Below are 23,151 nucleotides of genomic sequence, written 5' to 3'. Positions count from 1 at the left end.
AACCACAGGGATGTATGCTGAGTGTGCCCATGGAAACGGGGGCCTGCTGGAACTAGCCTTGCTTTCCCATTTTGAAGCCTACAGTCATGCTGCCTTGAAGCTACTTGACATTCACAGCTGTTGACAGGCCTGTAGCCCATCTAGGCATGCTTCTGGGAAAAAATGAGCTTCCCTCTTTTAATCCAGGTGCTTCCATGGCCGTGATGGGGCTCAATTTGCCATGCTCTAGAGCTAAAAGAAACTCCTAATGCAGGCACTGACACTTTCCCTAACAAAGGACCTGATATTACTCCCATCTCAGGCACTCACACTCTGCCAATCTAAGGCCTTGACAATAGTCTTAACTGAGGCACAGACACTGTCCCTAACTAAGACTTTCACACAACTCTTAACTCAGGCCATAACACTACTCCTAAATAAGGAAAACGGTTTCTCCTTAACAAAGGTCCTGATACTACTCCTAACTCAGGCACTGACATTTTACCTAATCGAAGCCTTGACATACTCTTAACTGAGGCACTGGCACTCTCCCTGACTAAGGCCTTCATACTACTCCTAACTCAGGCCATAACACTGCTTCTAACTCAGGCACTGACACTGTCCCTCATAAGACCAGGACGCTAGTCCCAAGGCATGAACGGACACTGTACCTAACTAAAGCCATGACACTAATCCTAACTCATGCACTGACATTCTGCCTAACTAAGGCCCGGACACTATTCCTAACTCAGCACTGACATTCTGCCTAACTAAGGCCCGGACACTATTCCTAACTCAGCACTGAAAATGTCCCTAACTAAGTCCGTGATGCTACTACCAGCTCAGGCACTGACACCCTCCTTAACTAAATCCGTGACACTACTGTTAACTCAGGCATTGACACTCTCCATAACTTAGGGCCTAAAACAACTTGCAACTCAGGCACTGACAAACTCCTTAACTAAGGACCTGACATTACTCCCATTTCAGGCACTGACACTCTGCCAATCTAAGGCCTTGACAATAATCTTAACTGAGACACTGACACTGTCCCTAACTAAAGCCTTCACACTACTCCAAACTCAGGCCATAACACTACTGCTACTTCAGGAACTGACTTTCTCTCTAAAAAAATGACCTGATACTACTCTTAACTAAGGGACTGACACTCTACCTAATTGAGGCCTTGACTTACTCTTAATTGAGGCACTGACAATGTCCCTAAGGCCCTCACATTACTCTTAAGTCAGACCATAAAACTGCACCTATCTCAAGAACTGACATTTTCCCTAACTAAGGCCCTAATACTAACTAAGGCACAGACAGAGTCCCTAACTAAGACCATGACGCTACTCACAACTCGGGAACGGACACTGTCCCTAAGTAAAGCCGTGACACTAATTCTAACACAGGCACACACACTCTGCCTCACTAAGGCATTGACAATGCTCTTAACTGTGGCACTGACACTGACCCTAAATAAGGCCTCACACTACTCCTAACTCAGAACTGACTCTCCTTAAAAAGGCCCTGATACTACTCCTCACTCAGGCACTGACACAATGCCTAAGGCACTGATGCTACTACCAACTGAGGCACAGACACTGTCCCAAACAAATACCAGGACACTATTCACAACTCGGGAATGGACACTGTCCCTAAGTAAAGCCGTGACACTAATCACTAACTCAGGCACTCACACTCAGCGTCCCTAAGTCCTTGACAATACTCTTAACTGAGGTACTGACACTGCCCCTAACTAAGGCCTTCACACTACTCTTAACTCAGTCCATAAAACTACTCCTAACTCAGGAACTGACTTTCTCCCTAAAAAGGCCTTGATACTACTCCTAACTCAGACACAGACATTCTACCTAATTAAGGCTCTGACATACTCTTAACTGAGGCACTGACACTGTTCGTAAGGCACTAGAATTACTCCTAACTCAGGCCATAACACTACTACTAACTCAGGCACTGAAAATGTCCATAGCTAAGGCCCAAAAACTACTATTAACTAAGGCATACACACTGTCCCTAACTAAGACCAGGATGCTATTCACAACTTGGGAAGGAACATCGTCCCTAACGAAACCCGTGAAACTAATCCTAAATCAAGCACTCACACTCTGCATAACTAAGGTCTTGACAATACTCTTAATGGAGGCACTAACACTGTTCCTAACTAAGAACTTTACACTATTTCTAACTCAGACCATAACACTACTCTTAACTCAGGCACTGACACTGTCCATAACTAAGGCCTTCACACTACTCTTAACTCAGGCCATAACACTACTCCTAAATAAAGAACACACTTTCTCCCTAACAAAGGCCCTGATACTACTCCTAACTCAGGCACCGACACTCTACCTAATTGAGGCCTTGACATACTCTTAACAGTGGCACTGACACTCTCCCTAACTAAGGCCTTCACACTACTCCTAAATGAGGCCATAACACTACTCCTAACTCAGGCACTGACACTGTCCCTAACTAAGGCCCTGAGACTACTAAAAACTGAGGCACAGACACTGTCCATAACTAAGAGCAGGACACTACTCACAATTTGGGATGGACACTGTCCCTAACTAAACCCGTGACACAAATCCTAACTCAGGCAATCACATTCAGCCTCGTTAAGGCCTTGAAAATGCTCTTAACTGAGGCACTGACACTGTCCCTAATTTAGGCCTTCATACGACTCGTAACTCAGTCCATAACACTACTCCTAACTCAGGAACAGACTTTCTCCCTGAAAAGGCCCTGATACTACTCCTACTCAGGCACAGACACTCTACCTAATTAAGGCTCTGACATACTCTTAACTGAGGCACTGGCGCTGTTCCTAAGGCACTCACACTACTCCAAACTCAGGCCATAACACTACTACCAACTCAGGCACTGACACTGTCCCTAAGTAAGGCCCTGACACTACTATTACCTAAGGCACAGAGACGGTCCCTAACTAAAACAAGGACGCTATTCACAACTCGGTAAACAACACTGTCCCTAACGAACATGGTGAAACTAATCCTAACTCAGGCACTCACACTCTGCCTAACTAAGGCCTTGACAATACTCTTAACGGAGGAACTTACACTGTTCCTAACTAAGAACTTTACACTACTTCTAACTCAGGCCATAACACTACTCTTAACTCAGGCACTGACACTGTCCCTAACTAAGGCCACAGAATTACTCCTAACACAGGCACTGACACTATCCCTAAATATGGCCCTGATACTACTACTAACTCCGGTCGGGACACTACCCCAACTCAGGTCATAACACAATTCCTAACTCAGGTACTGACACTGTCCCTAACTCAGGCCATGACACTAATCCTAACTCACGCACTGACACTCTGCCTAAGGCCCGGACACTATTCCTAACTCAGCACTGAAACTGTCCCTAACTAAGTCCGTGATACTACTACCAACTCAGGCACTGACACTGTCCTTAACTAAAGCTGTGACACTACTGTTAACTCAGGCATTGACACTGTCTCTAACTTAGGGCCTGAAACTTCTTTCAACTCATGCACTGACACAGTCCTTAACTAAGGAGCTGACATTACTCCCAGCTCAGGCACTCACACTCTGCCAATCTAAGGCCTTGACAATACTCTTAACTGAGGCACTGACACTCTCCCCAGCTAAGGCCTTCACACTATTCCAAACTCAGGCCATAACACTACTCTTAAATAAGGAACTGACTTTCTCCCTAACAGACCCTGATACTACTCCTATATCAGGCCGTGACACTCTACCTAATTGAGGCCTTGACATACTCTTAACTGAGGCACTGACACTCCCTAACTAAGGCCCTCACACTACTCCTAACTAACGCCATAACACTACACCAAACTCAGGCACTGACACTGGCCCTAAGGCCGTGACACTACTACTATATAAGGCACATATACTGTCCCTAAGAAAGGCCCTCACACTACTCCTACCTCAGGTCTTAACACTACTCCTAACTCAGGCACTGACACTGTCCCTAACTAAGGCCATGGCACTACTCCTAACACAGGGACTGACACTATCTCTAAATAAGGCCCTGAGACTACTACTAATTCAGCCCATGACATTCCATGAACACAGGCCATAACACTATTCCTAACTCAGGTACTGATAGTGTCCCTAAATAAGGCCCTTACACTACTCCTAACTCAGGTCATGACACTACTCCTAACTCAGGCACTGACACTCTACTTAACTAAGGCCTTGATGTACTCTTAAGTAAGGCACTGACAATGTCCCTAAGTCCCTCACATTACTCTTTTTTTTTTTTTTTGCGGTGCATGGGCCTCTCACCCTTGTGGCCTCTCCCGTTGCGGAGCACAGGCTCCGGACGCACAGGCTCAGTGGTCACGGCTCACGGGCCCAGCCGCTCTGCGGCATGTGGGATCCTCCTGGACCGGGGCACAAACCCGCATCCCCTGCATCGGCAGGTGGACTCTCAACCACTGCGCCACCAGGGAAGCCCTCTCACATTACTCTTAACACAGGCCATAACACTACACCTATTGCAAGCACTGGCATTTTCCCTAACTAAGGTCCTGACAATACTCCTAACTCAGGCACAGAAAGTCTACCTAATTAAGTCCTGACATACATGTAACTGAGGCACTGACACTGTTCCTAAGGCATTCACACTACTCCTAACTCAGGCCGTACCACTACTACTAACTGAGGTACTGACACGGGCCCTAACTAGAACCAGGACGCTATCCACAACACGGGAATGGACACTGTCCCTAACTAAAGCCGTGACACAAATCCTAACTCAGGCACTCACATTCAGCCTCTCTAAGGCCTTGACAATATTCTTAACAGAGGCACTGACAGTGTCCCTAGGTAAGGCCTTCACACTACTCATAACTCAGTCCATAACACTATTCCTAACTCAGGAACAGACTTTCTACATAAAAAGTCCCTGATACTACTCCTAACTCAGGCACAGACACTCTACTTAATTAAGGCACTGACATACTCTTAATTGAGGCACTGACGCTGTTCCTAAGTAAGGCCCTGACACTACTATTACCTAAGGCACAGAGACTGTCCCTAACTAAAACAAAGATGCTATTCACAACTCGGTAACCAACATTGTCCCTAACAAACCCTGTGAAACTAATCCTAACTCAGGCACTCACACTCTGCCTAACTAAGGCCTTGACAATACTCTTAACAAAGACACTTACATTGTTCCTATCTAAGACCTTTACACTATTTCTAACTCAGGCCATAACACTACTCTTAACTCAGGCAGTGACACTGTCCCTAACTCAGGCCATGACACTACTCCTAACTCAGGCACTGACACTGTCCCTTATAAGACCAGGACGCTACTCCCAAGTCGTGAACGGACACGGTACCTAACTAAAGCACTGACACTAATCCTAACTCAGGCACTGACACTCTTCCTAACTAAGGACAGGACATTATTCCTAACTCAGCACCGAAACTGTCCCTAACTAAGTCCATGATACTACTACCAATTTAGGCACTGACACTCTCCTTAACTAAATCCGTGACACTACTGTTAACTCAGGAATTGACACTGTCCCTAACTTAGGGCCTGAAACTATTTGCAACTCAGGCACTGACACAGTTCTTAACTAAGGACCTGACATTACTCCCAGCTCAGGCACTCACACTCTGCCAATCTAAGGCCTTGACAATACTCTTAACTGAGGCACTGACACTCTCCCTAACTAAGGCCTTGACACTACTGCAAACTCTGGCCATAACAATACTGCTACCTCAGCAACTCACTTTCTCTCTAAAAAAGGCCCACTCCTAATTCAGGCACTGACCCTCTACCTAACTAAGGCCTTGACATACTCTTAACTGAGGGACTGACAATGTCCCTAAGGCCCTCACATTACTCTTAACTCAGGCCATAACACTACACCAATTGCAAGCACTGACATTGTTCTTAACTAAAGCCCTGACACTACTACTAACTAAGGCACAGAGAGAGTCCCTAAGACCACGGTGCTACTCACAACTCGGGAACAGAAACTATCCCTAAGTAAAGCCGTGACACTAATCCAGAATCAGGCACACACAGTCTGCCTCACTAAGGCCTTGACAATACTCTGAACTGTGGCACTGACACTGTCCCTAACTAAGGCCTTCACACTACTCCTAACCCAGGCCACAAAACTACTCCTAACTCAAAACTGACTTTCTCCCTAAAAAGGCCCTGATACTACTCCTCACTCAGGCACTGACACTGTCCCTAACTAAGGCCCTGAGACTACTAACTGAGGCATAGACACTGTCCTTAACTAAGATCAGGACGCTACTCACAACTCGGGCATGGACACTGTCCCTAACTAAAGCTGTGACACTAATCTTAACTCAGGCAGTCACACTCAGCTTCACTAAGGCCTTGACAGTACTCTTAAAGAGGCACTGACACTGTTCCTATCTAAGACCTTTACACTACTCCTAACTCAGGACATAACACTACTCCTAACCCAGGCATTGACACTGACCCTAACTAAGGCCCTGAGACTACTAACAACTGAGGCACAGACACTGTCCCTAACTAAGACCAGGACACTACTCACAATTCGGGAACGGACACTGATCCTAACTAAACCCATTACACTAATCCTAACGGAGGCACTCACACTCTGCCTCACTAAGGCCTTGAAAATACTCTTAACTAAGGCACTGACACTTTCCCTAACTAAGGCCTTCACACTACTCTTAGGACATAACACTACTCCTAAATAAGGAACACACTTTCTCCCTAACAAAGGCCCTGATACTACTCCTAATTCAGGCACTGACAGCCTAACTAATTGAGGACCTGACATACTCTTAACTAAGGCACGGAAACTTTCCCTAACTGAGGCCTTCACACTACTCCTAACTCAGGCCATAACACTATTCCTAACTCAGGCACTGACACTGACCCTAACAAAGTCCCTGACAGTACTACTAAATAAGGCACAGACACTGTCCTTAAGAAAAGCCCTCACAATATGTCTAAGTCAGGTCTTAACATTACTCCTAAATCAGGCACTGACACTGTCCCTAACTAAGGCCATGGCACTACTCTAACTCAGGCACTTAAACTGTCCCTCGTAAGACCGGGACGGTATTACAAACTTGTGAACGCACACTGTACCTAACTAAAGCCGTGACACTAATCCTAACTCATGCACTGACACTCTGCCTAACTAAGGCCAAGACACTATTCCGGACTCAGCACTGAAACTGTCCCTAACTAAGTCCGTGATACTACTACCAACTCAGGCACTGACACTCTCCTTAACTAAAGCCGTGACACTACTGTGAACACAGGCATTGTCACTGTCCCAAACTTAAGGCCTGAAACTTCTTGCAACTCAGGCACTGACACAGTCCTTAACTAAGGACCTGACATTACTCCCAGCTCAGGCACTCACACTCTGCCAATCTAAGGCCTTGACAATACTCTTAACTGAGGCACTGACACTGTCCCTAACTAAGGCCTTCACACTATTCCAAACTCAGGCCATAACACTACTGCTACCACAGGAACTATCTTTCTCCCTAAAAAAGGCCGTGATACTACTCCTAACTCAGGCACAAACACTCTACATAACTAAGACCTTGACATACTCTTAAATGAGGCACTGACAATGTCCCTAAGGCCCTCACACTACTTCTAACTCTGGCCATAACACTACACCTAGCTCAGGCACTGACACTGGCCCTAACTAAGACCCGGACACTACTACTAAGTAAGGCACAGATACTGGCCCTAAGAAAGGCCCTCACACTACACCTAACTCAGGTTGTAGCACTACTCCTAACTCAGACACTAATACTGTCCCTAACTAAGGCCCTGAGACTACTAACAACTGAGGCACAGACACTGTCCCTAACTAAGACCAGGACACTACTCACAAGTCGGGAACGGACACTGTCCCCAAATAAAACCGTTACACTAATCCTAACACAGGCACTCCCACTCTGCCTCACTAAAGCATTGAAAATACTCTTAACTGAGGCACTGAAACTGTCCCTAACTAAGGCCTTCACATTACTCCTAACTCAGGCCATAACACTACTCCTAACTCAGAACTGACTCTCCCTAAAAAGGAACTGATACTACCCCTCATTCAGGCACTGACACTGTCCCTAACTAAGGCACTGACACTACTATTAACTGAGGCACTGACGCTGTTCGTATGGCACTCACACTAATCCGAACTCAGGCCATAACACTACTTCTAACTCAGGCACTGACCATGTCCCTAACTGAGACAAGGACGCTACTTACAACTCGAGAACAGACACTGTCCCTAAATAAACCAGTTACAATAATCCTAACACAGGCACTCACACTCTGCCTCACTAAGGCCTTGAAAATACTCTTAACTCAGGCACTGACACTTTCCTTAACTAAGGCCTTCACACTACTCTTAACTCAGGCCATAACACTACTCCTAAATAAGGAAAACACTTTCTCCCTAACAAAGGGCCTGATACTACCCCTAACTCAGGCACTGACACTCTACCTAACTGAGGCCTTGACATACTCTTAACTCAGGCACTGACACTCTACCTAACTGAGGCCTTGACATACTCTTAACTGAGGCACTGACACTCTCCCTGACTAAGGCATTCACACTACTCCTAGCTCAGGCCATAACACTACTCCTATCTCAGGCACTGACACTGGCACTCACTAAGGCCCTGACCCTACTACTAAAGAAGGCACAGACAGTGTCCTTCATAAAGAACCCTCACACTACTCCTAATTTAGGTCTTAATGCTATGCCTAACTCAGGCACTGACACTGTCCCTAACTAAGGCCATGGCACTACTCCTAACACAGGCACTGACACTATCCCTAAATAAGGCCTTGACACTACTACTAACTCAGGGTGTGATACTACCCCAACTCACATCATAAATCAATTCCTAACTAAGGTACTGGCACTGTCCATAACTCAGGCCATGACACTGCTCCTAACTCAGGCACTGACAGTGTCCCTCGTAAGACCAGGACGCTACTCCCAGCTCGTGAATGGACACTGTACCTAACCAAAGCTGTGACACTAATCCGAACTCAGGCAGTCACACTCAGCCTCCCTAAGGCCTTGACAATACTCTTAACTGAGGCACTGACACTATCCCTAACTAAGGCCTTCACACTACTCCTAACTCAGACCGTAAAACTACCCCTAATTTAGGAACTGACTTTCACCCTAAAAAGTCCCTGATACTACTCCTAACTCAGGCACAGACACTCTACCTAATTAAGGCTCTGACATACTCTTAACTGAGACACTGACACTGTTCGTAAGGCACTCACACTACTCCTAACTCATGCACTGACAATGTCCCTAGCTAAGGCCCTGACACTACTATTAACTAAGGCACAGAGATTGTCCCTAAGACCAGAACTCTATTCACAACTCGGGAAAGAACATTGTCCCTAACGAAACCCGTGGAAATAATCCTAACACAGGCACTCAGCCTCTGCGTAATTAAGGCCTTGAAAATACTCTTAATGAAGGCACTGACACTGTTCCTAACTAAGACCTTTACATGACTCCTAACACAGGCCATAACACTACTCCTAACTCAGGCACTGACCATGTCCCTAACTAAGACAAGGACGCTACTCACAACTCGAGAACAGACACTGTCCCTAAATAAACCAGTTACACTAATCCTAACACAGGCACTCACACTCTGCCTCACTAAGGCCTTGAAAATACTTTTAACTGAGGCACTGACACTGTCCCTAACTAAGGACTTCACACTACTCCTAACTCAGGCTATAACACTATTCCTAAATAAGGAACACACTTTCTCCCTAACAAAGGCCCTGATACTACTCCTAACTCAGGCACTGACACTCTAACTAATTGAGGACCTGACATACTCTTAACTGAGACACTGACACTCTCCCTAACTAAGGCATTCACACTACGCCTAACTCAGGCCATAACACTACTCCTAAGTCAGGCACCGACATTGTCCCTAACTAAGGCCCTGAGACTACTAACAACTGAGGCACTGACACTATCCCTAACTATGGCCTTCACACTACTCCTAACTCAGTCCGTAACACTATCTGTAAATAAGGAAAACACTTTCTCCCTAATAAAGGTCCGGATAATACTCCTAACTCAAAGACAGAAATTCTACCTAATTAAGGCCCTGATATACTCCTAACTGAGGCACTGACAATGTTCATAAGGTACTTAAACTACTCCTAACTCAGGCCATAACACTACTACCAACTCAGGCACTGAAAATGTCCCTAGCTATGGCCCTGAAGTTACTATTAACTATGGCACAGAGACTGTCCCTAACTAAGACCAGGACGCTATTCACTAGCTAGGCTGGTTTGGCAGTAGATGCCCATGGGATCACGGGCTGCCTCTTGAGCCGCAGCTTAGCAGGTGCTTGGGCCTTACCACCAGCCCAGCGGCCCGCCCGACTCGGCAGGGCCCCACCACATGCCTAGACAGGGGAACGGAGGTCTCAGGTACCGGGGGGTGGCAGAGGAGATGGCGAACCCCCAGCCCAGGACGAGCGGGACCCAGCAAACTTCTCGGCGCTTGGCGCACCACCCCAGATGCTGCAGGCTGCTCACAGGGCTGTGGCCCCAGAGGCTTCAGGGCCCAGGGCCCGCGGTTCCATGGGCATCACACCTGCCCACCCACGCTGAGCTAGGCGCAGACCAGATGCAGACCGGCTCGGCCTTCCTGCCCGACAGAAGCTGGCCCGAAGCCACTGGGGGCCACCATTGAGTGGGCACGGCCCCTAAGAACCAGCAACGCCACCCTTGCCCCCACACCAGAGTTCCGAGCTCAGTACCCCATCCCAAGTGGCCGGCATGTGCAGGGAAGCCACCTACTCCTGCAATCCCGCTCCCGCCCCCGGCCAGGGAAAAAGGATGGAAGGGCGGCATTTTCCCTTTGGAACTGTGGAGAGACACCACGGCAGACAGGTGGCGGCGACGGGGCTGTGCTCCAGTGGGTGAGGCCAGGTGCAGTTCGCGGGACTCGCGGGCCGCACAGAAGGCACCCGGGTCTGAGGTCATGTCTGGGTCGCGTCAGGCCAACCCCGGAGCATCTGGTGTGCCACTGCCCTCCTGTGACGCCTTCTGGCCGCCTAGCCAGTCAGGCAGGTGGCGAGCGCCCCATGAGACGCTTGCTGTGGTGGGAGGGGCCAGAGGAGGTGGGGCCTGCACCGGTACCCGGCAGGGGCGGATATAGCCGACCCCGCCGCGGGCGACAAAAAAAAATGCAGAACAGGAGGCAAAAAGCCTATAGCAGCTAGTATCCCCAGAGGATCTCCCATTCAAGTACTAACCAGGGCCGAACCTGCTTAGCTTTCTGCAATCAAGATGAGATCAGGCCCGTCCTGGCTGGGTTGGCAGTAGATGTCAGTGGGCTCGTGGGCTGCCTCTTGAGGCGCAGCTAAGCAGGCACTTGGGGCTTACCGCCAGCCCAGCGGCCTGGCCGACTCGGCAGCGCCCTGCCACCCACCTAGACAGGGGAACGGAGGTCTAGTGTACCGGGGGGTGGCGGAGAAGTTGGTGACCACCCAGCCCAGGGCGGGCAGGACCAAGCAAATTTTTCGGTGCTTGGAGCCCCACCCCAGATGCCGCAGACCGCTCACAGGGACGTGGCCCCGGAGGCTTCAGGGCCCAGGGCCCGCGGTCCATTGGGCATCCCACCTGCCCGCTCAAGCAGGGCTAGGCGCAGCCCTGACGGAGAACAGCCCGGCCCACCTGCCCGACAGAAGCTGGCCCGAAGCCACTGGGAGCCACCATTGCATTTGCATGGCCCTAAGAACCAGCAACGCCACCCTTGCCCCAGGCCACAGTTACAAGCTCAGTATCCCGCCCCAACTGAACGGCAGTCCATGGGAAGCAGCCTGCGCCCTCGAACCCGCTCCCGCCCCCGGCAAGTTTGAAATGGGAGAAGGGCGGTATTTTCCATATGGAGCAGTGCAGTGACACCCCTGCAGACAGGTGGCGGCGACGGGGCTGTGCTCCAGTGGGTGAGGCCAGGTGCACTTCGCGGTGCACGCGGGCTGCACGGATGGCACCTGGGTCCGCGGCCATGTCTGGGTCGCGTAAGGCCAACCCCAGAGCATCTGGTTAGCCGCTGCCTTCCAGGGACGACTTCTCGCCGCCTGGCCGGTCAGGCAGGCGGGAAGCGGCCCATCAGACGCTTGCTGTGGTAGGAGGGCCCTGAGGCGGTGGGGCCTGCAGTGGTACCTGGCTGGGACGGAGATAGCTGCCACTGCCACTGGCGACAAAAGGAGAATGCGGAGCGGGAGGCAAAAAGCCTATAGCACCCGGTATTCCCTGTGGGAATCCCATCCAAGTACTACCCAAGGCTCACCCTGCTTAGCTTCCATGATCGAGACGAGATCAGGCCCTTCTAGGCTGGTTTGGCAGTACATGAGAGCCTGCTCGCGGGCTGCCCCTTGGGGAGCAGCTAAGCAGGCGCTTGCAGCTTACAGCCAGCCCAGCGGCACGCCTGAAACGGAAGGGCCCCGCCGCCCGTCTAGACAGGGGAACGGAGGTCTAGTGTACCTGGGGATGGCGGAGCTGTTGGCGACCACCCAGCCCAGGGCGGGCGGGACCTAGCAAACTTTTCGGCGCATGGCGCCCCACCCCAGATGCCAAAGACCGCTCACAGGGACGTGGCCCCGGAGGCTTCAGGGCCAAGGGCCCGCGGTCCATTGGGCATCCCACCTGCCTGCCCAGGCAGGGCTAGGCGCAGCCCTGACCGAGACCAGCCCGGCCCTCCTGCCCGACAGAAGCTGGCCTGAAGCCACAGGGAGCCACTGGTGCGTTGACATGGCCCCTAAGAACCAGCAACGCCACCCTTGCCCCACGCCACAGTTCAGAGCTCAGTACCCCACCCCAAGTGAACGGCAGGCCCGGGGAAGCGGCCTGCGCCCTCGAACCCGCTCCCGCCCCGGGCAAGTTTGAAACGGGCGAAGGGCGGTATTTTCCATATGGAGCTGTGGAGTGACACCCCTGCAGACAGGCGGCGGCGACGGGGCTGTGCTCCAGTGGGTGAGGCCAGGTGCACTTCGCGGGCCTCGCGGCCTGCACGGATGGCACCCGGGTCCGCGACCATGTCTGCTTCGCGTCAGGCCACCCCCGGAGCATCTGGTTTGCCGCTGCCTTCCAGGGACGACTTCTCGCCGCCTGGCCGGTCAGGCAGGCGGGGAGCGCCCCATCAGACGCTTGCTGTGGTGGGAGGGGCCTGAGGAGGTGGGGCCTGCAGCGGTACCCGGCGGGGGCGGAGATAGCCGCCACCGCTGCGGGCGACAAAAGGAGAATGCAGAGCAGGAGGCAAAAAGCCTAGAGCAGCCTGTATTTCCAGGGGGTCTCCCAACCAAGTACTAACCAGAGCCGATCCTGCTTAGTTTCCGCGATCTACACGAAATCAGGCCCGTCTTGGCTGGATTGGCAGTGGATGTCAGTGGGCTCGCGGGCGGCCTCTTGAGGCGCAGCTAAGCAGGCGCTTGAGGCCTACAGCCAGCCCAGCGGCCCGCCCGACTCGGCAGGGCCCCGCCGCTCGCCTAGACAGGTGAAAGGAGGTCTAGTGTACCGCGGGGTGGCGGTGCTGCTGGCGACCACCCAGCCCAGGGCGGGCGGGACCCAGCAAACATTTTGGCGCTTGGCGCCCCACCCCAGATGCCGCAGGCCGCTCACAGGGACGAGGCCCCGGAGGCTTCACGGCCCGGGGCCCGTGGTCCCTTGGGCATCCCACCAGCCCCCCGACGCTGGGCTAGGAGCAGCCCAGACGCAGACCATCCCGGCCGTCCTGTCCGACAGAAGCTGGCCCGAAGCCACTGGGAGCCACCATTGCATTGGCCTGGCCCCTAAGAACCAGCAACGCCACACTTGCCCCACGCCACAATTCCGAGCTCAGTAGCCCGCACCAAGTGAACGGCAGTCCCAGGGAAGCGGCCTGAGCCCTCGGACCCGCTCCCGCTCCCGGCAAGTTTGAAATGGGGGAAGGGCGGTATTTTCCATATGGAGCTTTGGAGAGACACTCCTGCAGACAGGTGGCGGCGACGGGGCTGTGCTCCAGTGGTTGAGGCCAGGTGCATTTCGCGGGGCTCGCGGGCTGCACGGACGGCACCCAGGTCCGAGGCCATTTCTGGGTCGCGTCAGGACACCCCCAGAGCGTCTGGTGTGCCACTTCCTTCCAGGGACGTCTTCTGGCCGCCTGACCGTTCAAGAAGGCGGGGAGTGCCCCATCAGACGCTTGCTGTGGTGGGAGGGGCCTAAGGAGGTGGTGCCTGCAGTGGTACCCGGCGGGGGCGGAGATAGCTGCCACTGCCGCTGGCGTCAAAAGGAGAATGCAGAGCGGGAGGCAAAAAGCCTAGAGCACCCGGTATTCCCTGTGGGTCTCCCATCCAAGTACTAACCAGGGCCGACAGTGCTTAGCTTCCGCTTTCGAGACGTGATCAGGCCCTTCTAGGCTGGTTTGGCAGTACATGAGAGCCTGCTCGCGGGCTGCCCCTTGAGGAGCAGCTAAGCAGGCGCTTGGAGCTTACAGCCAGCCCAGCAGCTCGCCCGAAACGGAAGGGCCCCGCCGCCCGCCTAGACAGGGGAACGGAGGTCTAGTGTACCTGGGGATGGCGGAGCTGTTGGCGACCACCCAGCCCAGGGCGGGCGGGACCTAGCAAACTTTTCGGGGCATGGCGCCCCACCCCAGATGCTACAGACCGCTCACAGGGACGTGGCCCCAGAGGCTTCAGGGCCCGGGACCCGCGGTCCATTGGGCATCCCACCTGCCTGCCCAGGCAGGGCTAGGCGCAACCCTGACCGAGACCAGCCTCGCCCACCTGCCCGACAGAAGCTGGCCCGAAGCCACTGGGAGCCACCATTGTGTTGGCATGGCCCCTAAGAACCAGCAACGCCACCCTTGCCCCATGCCACAGTTCACAGCTCAGTACACCACCCCAAGTGAACGGCAGGCCCGGGGAAGCAGCCTGCGCCCTCGAACCTGCTCCCGCCCCCGGCACGTTTGAAACGGGGCAAGGGAGGTATTTTCCTTATGGAGCTGTGGAGTGACACCCCTGCAGACAGGCGGCGGCGACGGGGCTGTGCTCCAGTGGGTGAGGCCAGGTGCACTTCGCGGGGCTCGGGGGCTGCATGGACGGCACCCGGGTCCGCGGCCATGTCTGGGTCGCGTCAGGCCACCCCTGGAGAGTCTGGTGTGCCGCTGCCATCCAGGAACGACTTCTCGCCGCCTGGCCGGTCAGGCAGGCGGGGAGCGCCCCATCAGACGCTTGCTGTGGTGGGAGGGGCCTGAGGAGGTGGGTCCCGCAGCGGTACCCGGCGGGGGCGGAGATAGCCGCCTCCTCCGCCGGCGACAAAAGGAGAATGCAGAGCAGGAGGCAAAAAGCCTAGAGCACCCGGTATCCCCAGGGGGTCTCCCATCCAAGTACTAACCAGGGCCGACCCAGCTTAGCTTCCGCAATCTAAACGAAATCAGGCCCTTCTAGGCTGGTTTGGCAGTAGAAGTCAGTGGGCTCGCGGGCTGCCTCTTGAGGCGCATTTAAGCAGGCGCTTGGGGCCTACAGCCAGCCCAGCGGACCGCCCGACTCGACAGGGCTCCGCCGCCCGCCTAGACAAGGGAACGGAACTCTAGTGTACCGGGGGGTGGCGGAGCTGTTGGCGACCACACAGCCCAGGGCGGGCGGGACCCAGCAAACATTTCGGCGCTTGGCGCCCCACCCCAGATGCTGCAGGCCACTCACAGGGACGTGGCCCCGGAGGCTTCATGGCCCGGGGCCGGCGGTCCTTGGGCATCCCACCTGCCCCCAGACGCTGGGCTAGGAGCAGCCCAGACGCAGATCAGCCCGGCCGTCCTGTCGGACAGAAGCTGGTCCGAAGCCACTGGGAGCCACCAATCTGTTGCCATGGCCCCTAAGAACCAGCAACGCCGCCCTTGTCCCCACGCCACACTTCCGAGCTCAGTACCCCGTCCCAAGTGGCCAGCAGGCCCGGGGATGCGGCCTACTCCCTCAATCATGCTCCACCCCCGGCCAGGGTGAAACTGCTGTAGGGTGGCATTTTCCGTATGGAGCTGTGGAGAGACACCCCGGCAGACAGGTGGTGGCGACGAGGCTGTGCTCCAGTGGGTGAGGCCTAGTGCAGTTTGCGGGGCTCGCGGGCCGCCCGGACGGCACCCGGGTCCGTAGCCATGTCTGGGTCGCGTCAGGCCACCCCCGGAGAGTCTGGTGTGCCGCTGCCTTCCAGGGACGACTTCTCGCCACCTGGCCGGTCAGGCAGGCGTGGAGCGCCCCATCAGACGCTTGCTGTGATGGGAGGGGCCTGAGGAGGTGGGGCCTGCAGCGGTACCCGGTGGGGGCGTAGATAGCAGCCACCGCCGTGGGCGATAAAAGGAGAATGCAGAGAGTGAGGCAAAAAGCCTATAGCACCCTGTATTCCTAGGGGGTCTCCCGTCCAAGTAACTAACCAGTGCCCACCCTGCTTAGCATCCGTGATCAAGACGAGATCAGGCCCTTCTAGGCTGGTTTGATAGTAGATGTCAGTGGGTCTGTGCGTTCCCAGTGATGGGCAACACAGTGTAGGTTCCTTGAGGAGACCTACAATTCCAGAGTCCTCGACCGGCCTCAGGACAACATTGCTGGTGAGTCTCAATTGCCCAGGAAGACTTTCTCGTGGCCCTTGTGTGAGCTGCCATGAGAAAGCACTGTGCTTTGAATACTTCGAAGACCTCGTACCTGAAGGCACTCTGCCCGAGGAGAAAGTCAGCATCTTACCGTGCTGTTTCGCTACCGGCACACCCAGCATGAACACATACCTGGAAGTAAGGCCCTGATTTGCCGTGCAGAAGTGGAGGCGTGCTGCAGTTTCCATGAGGCCGTGGCCTCCGCTCTGCGTATCTTTAACTGCGGCACACTTTGCCGGACCCATAAGAAGCTCGCGTGGGCACCCTGTTCCTGGCAGGATCAGTGAGTACCCACAGGACCCCGTGGGTCTGCTGATCAACATCCATGCCAGGAGCCCTTTGGAACCACTCTGTGGATGCCGAGTGTAAGGAAACGCACTGCACTCACTCTTGGAGCACCTTGATTTCCCCAGCACTCTCACACGTTCAGGAACTCCGTTCAAGCACATCCCACCTGGCGTGGAAGTCTTGCGCGTTGCCCTAGTCCAAGCTGCACTCAGAGAAACCCCCGGCTTCGCATTCCATCTGGAACGCCCTGCCTGAAGTCACCGTGCCTCCTAGAGAAAGTCGGCTTGCGTTCTCACTGGAACTGAAGTCCTGCTCTTCCTGTGGCACTGCAGGCTTTTGAATAGCCTCAGGCCCATAGGCGTAGCTATGGCGTTCCTAGGTTGAGGCCGTTTCCTTGATGCAGAACACCCCACTTCAGAAGGTGATTCAGGGAAAGAAACACAGGGTAACCTGTGTCTCTTTGGACTTGTAAGAAACCCCAGGGGTGTATGTTGAGTGTGCCGTTGGAAACGGGCCCTGTTGGAAGTAGTCTTGCTTTCCCATTTTGAAGGCAGAATTCACGCTGCCTTGCAGCTACCTGACATTCCCTGCTCCTGACAGGCTTGGAAACCCTGTAAGAATGATGCAGGGGAAATTATGAGTTTGCTCTTTCTAAACCAGGTGCTGCCATGGCCGCAGTGTTGGTCTGCCAGACAAGCTCTAGAGCTAAAAGGAAACTCAACATAGGAACTTAGCTCTATTTTAACTCCCGAGTAGCCGGGCAGAAAGGGAGGCATGCAGCTGTTTCCATGAATTCTTAGTCGCTTATATGCTTTATTTTAAGGAAGTAGACTGTTGAGAACTCCTAGGCCTCTTGGGTATGCATCATTTTCCCTCCAAGTTCACTGAGAACCTCCAGAACACTGTGGGCCGGCTGAGCAACTTCAAGGCCCATTGGGTGATCCTGTGGAGGCTCTCTGTGTGTTCCCAGTGATGGGCAATACAGTGTAGGTTCCTTGAGGATACCTACAATTGCAGAGTTCTCGAACCGCCTCAGGAGAGCATTGCTGGTGAGTCTCAATTGCCCAGGAAGACTTTCTAGTGGTCCTTGTGTGAGCTGCTATGAGAAAGAATTGTGCTTTGAATACTTCGAAGACCTCATTCCTGAAGGCACTCTGCTCGAGGAGAAAGTCAGAATTATACCATGCTACCACCCAGCCTAGGGCTGGTGGGACCAAGCAAATTATTCGGCGCTTGGCGCCACACAGCAGATGCCACGGGATGCTCACGGGGACGTGGCCCCGGAGGCTTCAGGGCCCGGGCGTGCGGTCCCTTGGGCATCCCAGCTGCCCGTCCACGCTGCGCTAGGCGCAGCCCGGCCGCAGACCGGTCCGGCCCTCCTGCCCGACAACAGCTGGCCCGAATCCAGTGGGAGCCACCATTGGGTTGGCAAAGCCCCATAGACCCAGCAACGCCACCCTAGCACCCACACCACCGTCTGAGCTCAGGAATCCCCCCCCCCGGTGGCCGGGAATCCCGTGGAAGCGGCCTGGGCCCTCTATCCCTCTCCAGCACCCGGCCTTGGCGAAACGCTGGAGGGGGGGCTTTTTCCAAATGGAGCTGTGGAGAGACACCCCAGCAGACAGGTGGCGGAGCCGCGGCTGGGCTCCAGTGGGGGCAGGCAGGTGCAGGTCGCGGTGCCCGTGGGCCGCACGGACGGCACCCGGATCCGCCGCCATGTCTGTATCTCGTCAGGGGACCCCCAGAGCGTCTGTCGTGCTGCTGCCTTCCAGGGACGCCCTCTGGCCGCCTGGCCATTCAGGCAGGTGGGGAGCGCCCCATCAGACGCTTGCTGTGGAGGCAGGGGCCTGCGGACGTGGGGCCTGCAGCGGTACCCGACGGGGGCATAGACGGACGCGACCGCCGCTGCGGGCGACAAAAGGAGAAGGCGGAGCAGGCGGCAAAAAGACTACAGCACCCGGTGTTCCCAGGAGATCTCCGGTCCAGGAGGTCTCCCATACAAAGTACTAACCAGGCCCGACCCTGCTTAGCTTCCAAGATAGGGCCCGTCTAGGGTGGTTTGCCCATAGACGCTGGGTGGTCGCAGGCTGCCTCTTGAGGAGCAGCTTAGCAGGCGCCTGGGCCTTAGCGACAGCCCAGCGGCCCGCCCGAACCGGCAGGGCCCTGCAACCCGGCTAGGCAGGGGAACGGAGGTCTCGGGTACCGCGGAGTGGCGGAGGAGTTGGCGACCACCCAGCCCAGGGCGGGCGGGACACAGCAAACTTTTCGGCCCTTGGCGCCCCGCCCCAGATCCCAAAGGCCGCACACAGGGACGTGGCCCCGGAGGCTTCAGGGCCCGGGGCCCGCGGTCCCTTGGGCTTCCCACCTGCCCGCCCGCGTGGCGCTAGGCGCAGCCCGGACGCAGAACGTCCCGGCCCTCCTGCCCGACAGCAGCTGGCTCGAAGCCACTGGGAGCCACCATTGTGTTGGCACGGCCCCTTAGACCCAGCAACCACACCCTTGCCCGGACGCCACCGTCCGAGCTCAGGACCCCGACCCAGGTGGCCGGCAGGCCAGGGGATGCGGCCTGGACCAGCGATCCCGCTCCCGCCCCCGCCCGCGCCCAAACCACAGAGGGGGGGCTTTCTCCAGATTGAGCCTTGGAGAGACATCCCGGCAGACAGGTGGCGGCGCCGGGGATGGGCTCCCGTGGCTGTGGCCAGGTGCAGGTCGCGGGGCTCGCGGGCCGCACCGACGTCACCCGGGTCCGCGGCCGCGTCTGGATGGCGTCAGGCCGCCCCCGCAGCATCTGCTGTGCCGCTGCCTTCCAGGGACGACGTCTGGCCGCCTGGCCGGTCAGGAAGGACGGGAGCGCCCCATCAGACGCTTGCTGTGGAGGGAGGGACCCGAGGAGATGGGGCCCGCAGCGGTACACCTCGGGGGCGGAGACGGCCCACGCCACCGCCACGGGCGAGAAAAGGAGAAGGCGTAGCAGGAGGCCAAAAGCCCACAGCACCCGGTATTCCCAGGAGCTCCCCCATCCAAGGAGGTCTCCCATCCAAGTACTAGCCAGGCCCGACCTTGCTTAGCTTCGGAGACCCAGACGAGATCGCACCCTTCTAGGCTGGTTTGGCAGTAGGTGTGGGTGGGTCGCAGGCTGCCTCTTGAGGCACAGTTTAGCAGGCCCTTGGGCCTTACCGCCGGCCCAGGGGCACGCCCGGCCCGGCAGGGCCCCGCCACACGCCTAGGCAGAGGCACGGAGGTCTCGGGTACCGGGTGGTGGCGGAGGTGTTGGCGACCACCCAGCCTAGGGCGGGCGGGACCCAGCAAACTTTTCGGCGCTTGGCGTCCCACCGCAGATGCCAAGGGTCGCTCACGGGGACGTGGCCCCGGAGGTTTCAGGGCCCCGGGCCCGCGGTCCCTTGGGCATCCCAGCTGCCCGCCCACGCTGCGCTAGGCGCAGCCCGGCCGCAGACCGGGCCGGCCCTCCTGCCCGACAGCAGCTGGCCCGAATCCAGTGGGAGCCACCATTGGGATGGCAAAGCCCCGTAGACCCAGCAACGCCACCCTTGCCCCCACACCACCGTCCGAGCTCAGGAATCCCCCCCAGGTGGCCGGCAGTCCCGCGGAAGCGGCCTGGGCCCTCTATCCCTCTCCGGCACCTGGCCGTAGTTAAATGCTGGAGGGGGGGCTTTTCCCGGATGGAGCTGTGGAGAGACACCCCGGCAGACAGGTGGCAGAGCCGGGGCTGGGCTCCAGTGGGGGCCGCCAGGTGCAGGTCGAGGGGCTCAAGGGCCGCATGGACGGCAACCGGGTCCACCGCCATGTCTGTATCGCGTCAGGGGACCCCGGAGCGTCTGGCGTGCCGCTGCATTCCAGGGACGCCGTCTGGCCGCCTCGAGGGTCAGGCAGGTGGGGAGCGCCCCATCAGACGCTTGCTGAGGAGGCAGGGGCCTGCGCCGGTGTGGTCTGCAGCAGTACCCAGCGGGGGCAGAGACGGACGCGGCCGCCGCCGCGGGCGACAAAAGGAGAAGGCGGAGCGGGAGGCAAAAAGCCTACAGCACCCGGTGTTCCCAGGAGCTCTCCGGTCCAGGAGGTCTCCCATCCAAGTACTAACCAGGCCCGACCCCGCTTAGCTTCCGAGATCGAGACGAGATCGGACCCGTCTAGGGTGGTTTGGCCGTAGACGCTGGGGGGGTCACGGGATGCTTCTTGAGGCGCAGCTTAGCATGTGCTTGGGCCTTACCGCCAGCCCAGCGGCCCGCCCGCCCCGGCAGGGCCCCGCCGCCCGGCTAGTCAGGGTAACGCAGGTCTCGGGTACCGGAGGGTGGCGGAAGAGTTGGCGACCACCCAGCCCAGGGCGGGCGGGACACAGCAAACTTTTCGGCGCTTGGTGCCCCGCCCCAGATCCCACAGGCCGCTCACAGGGACGTGGCCCCGGAGGCTTCAGGGCCCGGGGCCCGCGGTCCCTTGGGCATCCCACATGCCCGCCCGCGCGGCGCTAGGCGCAGCCCGGACGCAGAACGTCCCGGCCCTCCTGCCCGACAGCAGCTGGCTCGAAGCCACTGGGAGCCACCATTGAGTTGGCACGGCCCCTTAGACCCAGCAACCACACCCTTGTCCCGATGCCACCGTCCAGCTCAGTACCCCGACCCAGGTGGCCGGCAGGCCCGGGGATGCGGCCTGGACCTGCGTTCCCGCTCCCGCCCCCGGCCGCGGCCAAACGACAGAGGGGGGGCTTTTTCCAGATGGAGCCTTGGAGAGACACCACGGCAGACAGGTGGCGGCGCTGGGGCTGGGCTCCCATGGCTGCGGCCAGGCGCACGTCGCGGGGCTCGCGGGCCACAATGACGTCTCACGGGTCAGCGGCCGTTTTGGGATGGGGTCAGGCTGCCCCCGGAGCGTCTGCTGTGCTGCTGCCATCCAGGGACGACGTCTGGCCGCCTTTCCGGTCAGGCAGGAGGGGAGCGCCCCATCAGTCGCTTGCTGTGGAGGGAGGGACCTGAGGAAGTGGGGCCTGCAGCGGTACCCCTCGGGGGCAGAGACGGCCCCCGCCACTGCCACAGGCGAGAAAAGGAGAAGGCGTAGCGGGGAGCAAAAAGCCCACAGCACCCGGTATTCCCAGGAGCTCCCCCAACCGAGGAGGTCTCCCATCCAAATACTAACCAGGCCCGACCCTGCTTAGCTTCGGAGACCCAGAGGAGATCGGACACCTCTAGCCTGGTTTGGCAGTAGGTGTCGGTGGGTCGCAGGCTGCCTCTTGAGGCGCAGCTTAGCATGTGCTTGGGCCTTACCGCCAGCCCAGCGGCCCGCCCGCCCCGGCAGGGCCCCGCCGCCCGGCTAGGCAGGGTAACGCAGGTCTCGGGTACCGCGGAGTGGCGGAGGAGTTGGCGAACACCCAGCCCAGGGCGGGCGGGACACAGCAAACTTTTCGGCGCTTGGCGCCCCGCCCCAGATCCCACAGGCCGCTCACAGGGACGTGGCCCCGGAGGCTTCAGGGCCCGGGGCCCGCTGTCCCTTGGGCATCCCACATGCCCGCCCGCGCGGCGCTAGGCGCAGCCCGGACGCAGAACGTCCCGGCCCTCCTGCCCGACAGCAGCTGGCTCGAAGCCACTGGCAGCCACCATTGAGTTGGCATGGCCCCTTAGACCCAGCAACCACACCCTTGCCCGGACGCCACCGTCCGAGCTCAGGACCCCGACCCAGGTTTCCGGCAGGCCCGGGGATGCGGCCTGGACCTGCAATCCCGCTCCCACCCCCGGCCGCGGCCAAACCACGGAGTGGGGGCTTTCTCCAGATGGAGCCTTGGAGAGACACCCCGGCAGACAGGTGGCGGCGCCGGGGCTGGGCTCCCGTGGCTGTGGCCAGGTGCAGGTCGAGGGGCTCGCGGGCCGCATGTACGGCACCCGGGTCCGCAGTCATGTCTGGGTCACGTTAGGCCACCCCCAGAGCGTCTGGTGTGCCACTGCCTTCCAGGGCCGCCTTCTGGCCGCCTGGCCGGCCAGGCCAGCTGGGAGCGCCCACTCCAGCACACTGTGGTGTGAGGGGACTGAGGAGGTGGCGTCTGCAGCGGTGCCCAGTCGTGGCGGCAAAAGCCAGGCAAAAGCGGAGACCTGATTTCGGCCTGCACGAGACGGGCCGGCGGCTGCACGTCGCAGCCTTTATACCCTCCTAACTCCCTACCGCCGGCC

At 56.9% G+C, this 23,151-nt stretch overlaps 1 pseudogene; it reads right to left on the bottom strand.

Annotated features, from left to right (window-relative positions):
• Window positions 1-21,012: 21,012 nt before the first annotated feature.
• LOC136136761 (5S ribosomal RNA) lies at window positions 21,013-21,148 on the bottom strand (annotated as a pseudogene).
• Window positions 21,149-23,151: the final 2,003 nt, after the last annotated feature.

The sequence above is a fragment of the Phocoena phocoena genome, chromosome 16 (genome assembly GCF_963924675.1).
Source record: "Phocoena phocoena chromosome 16, mPhoPho1.1, whole genome shotgun sequence".
NCBI classification, from domain to species: Eukaryota; Metazoa; Chordata; class Mammalia; order Artiodactyla; family Phocoenidae; genus Phocoena; species Phocoena phocoena.
This window is presented reverse-complemented; position numbering and strand designations above follow the sequence as displayed.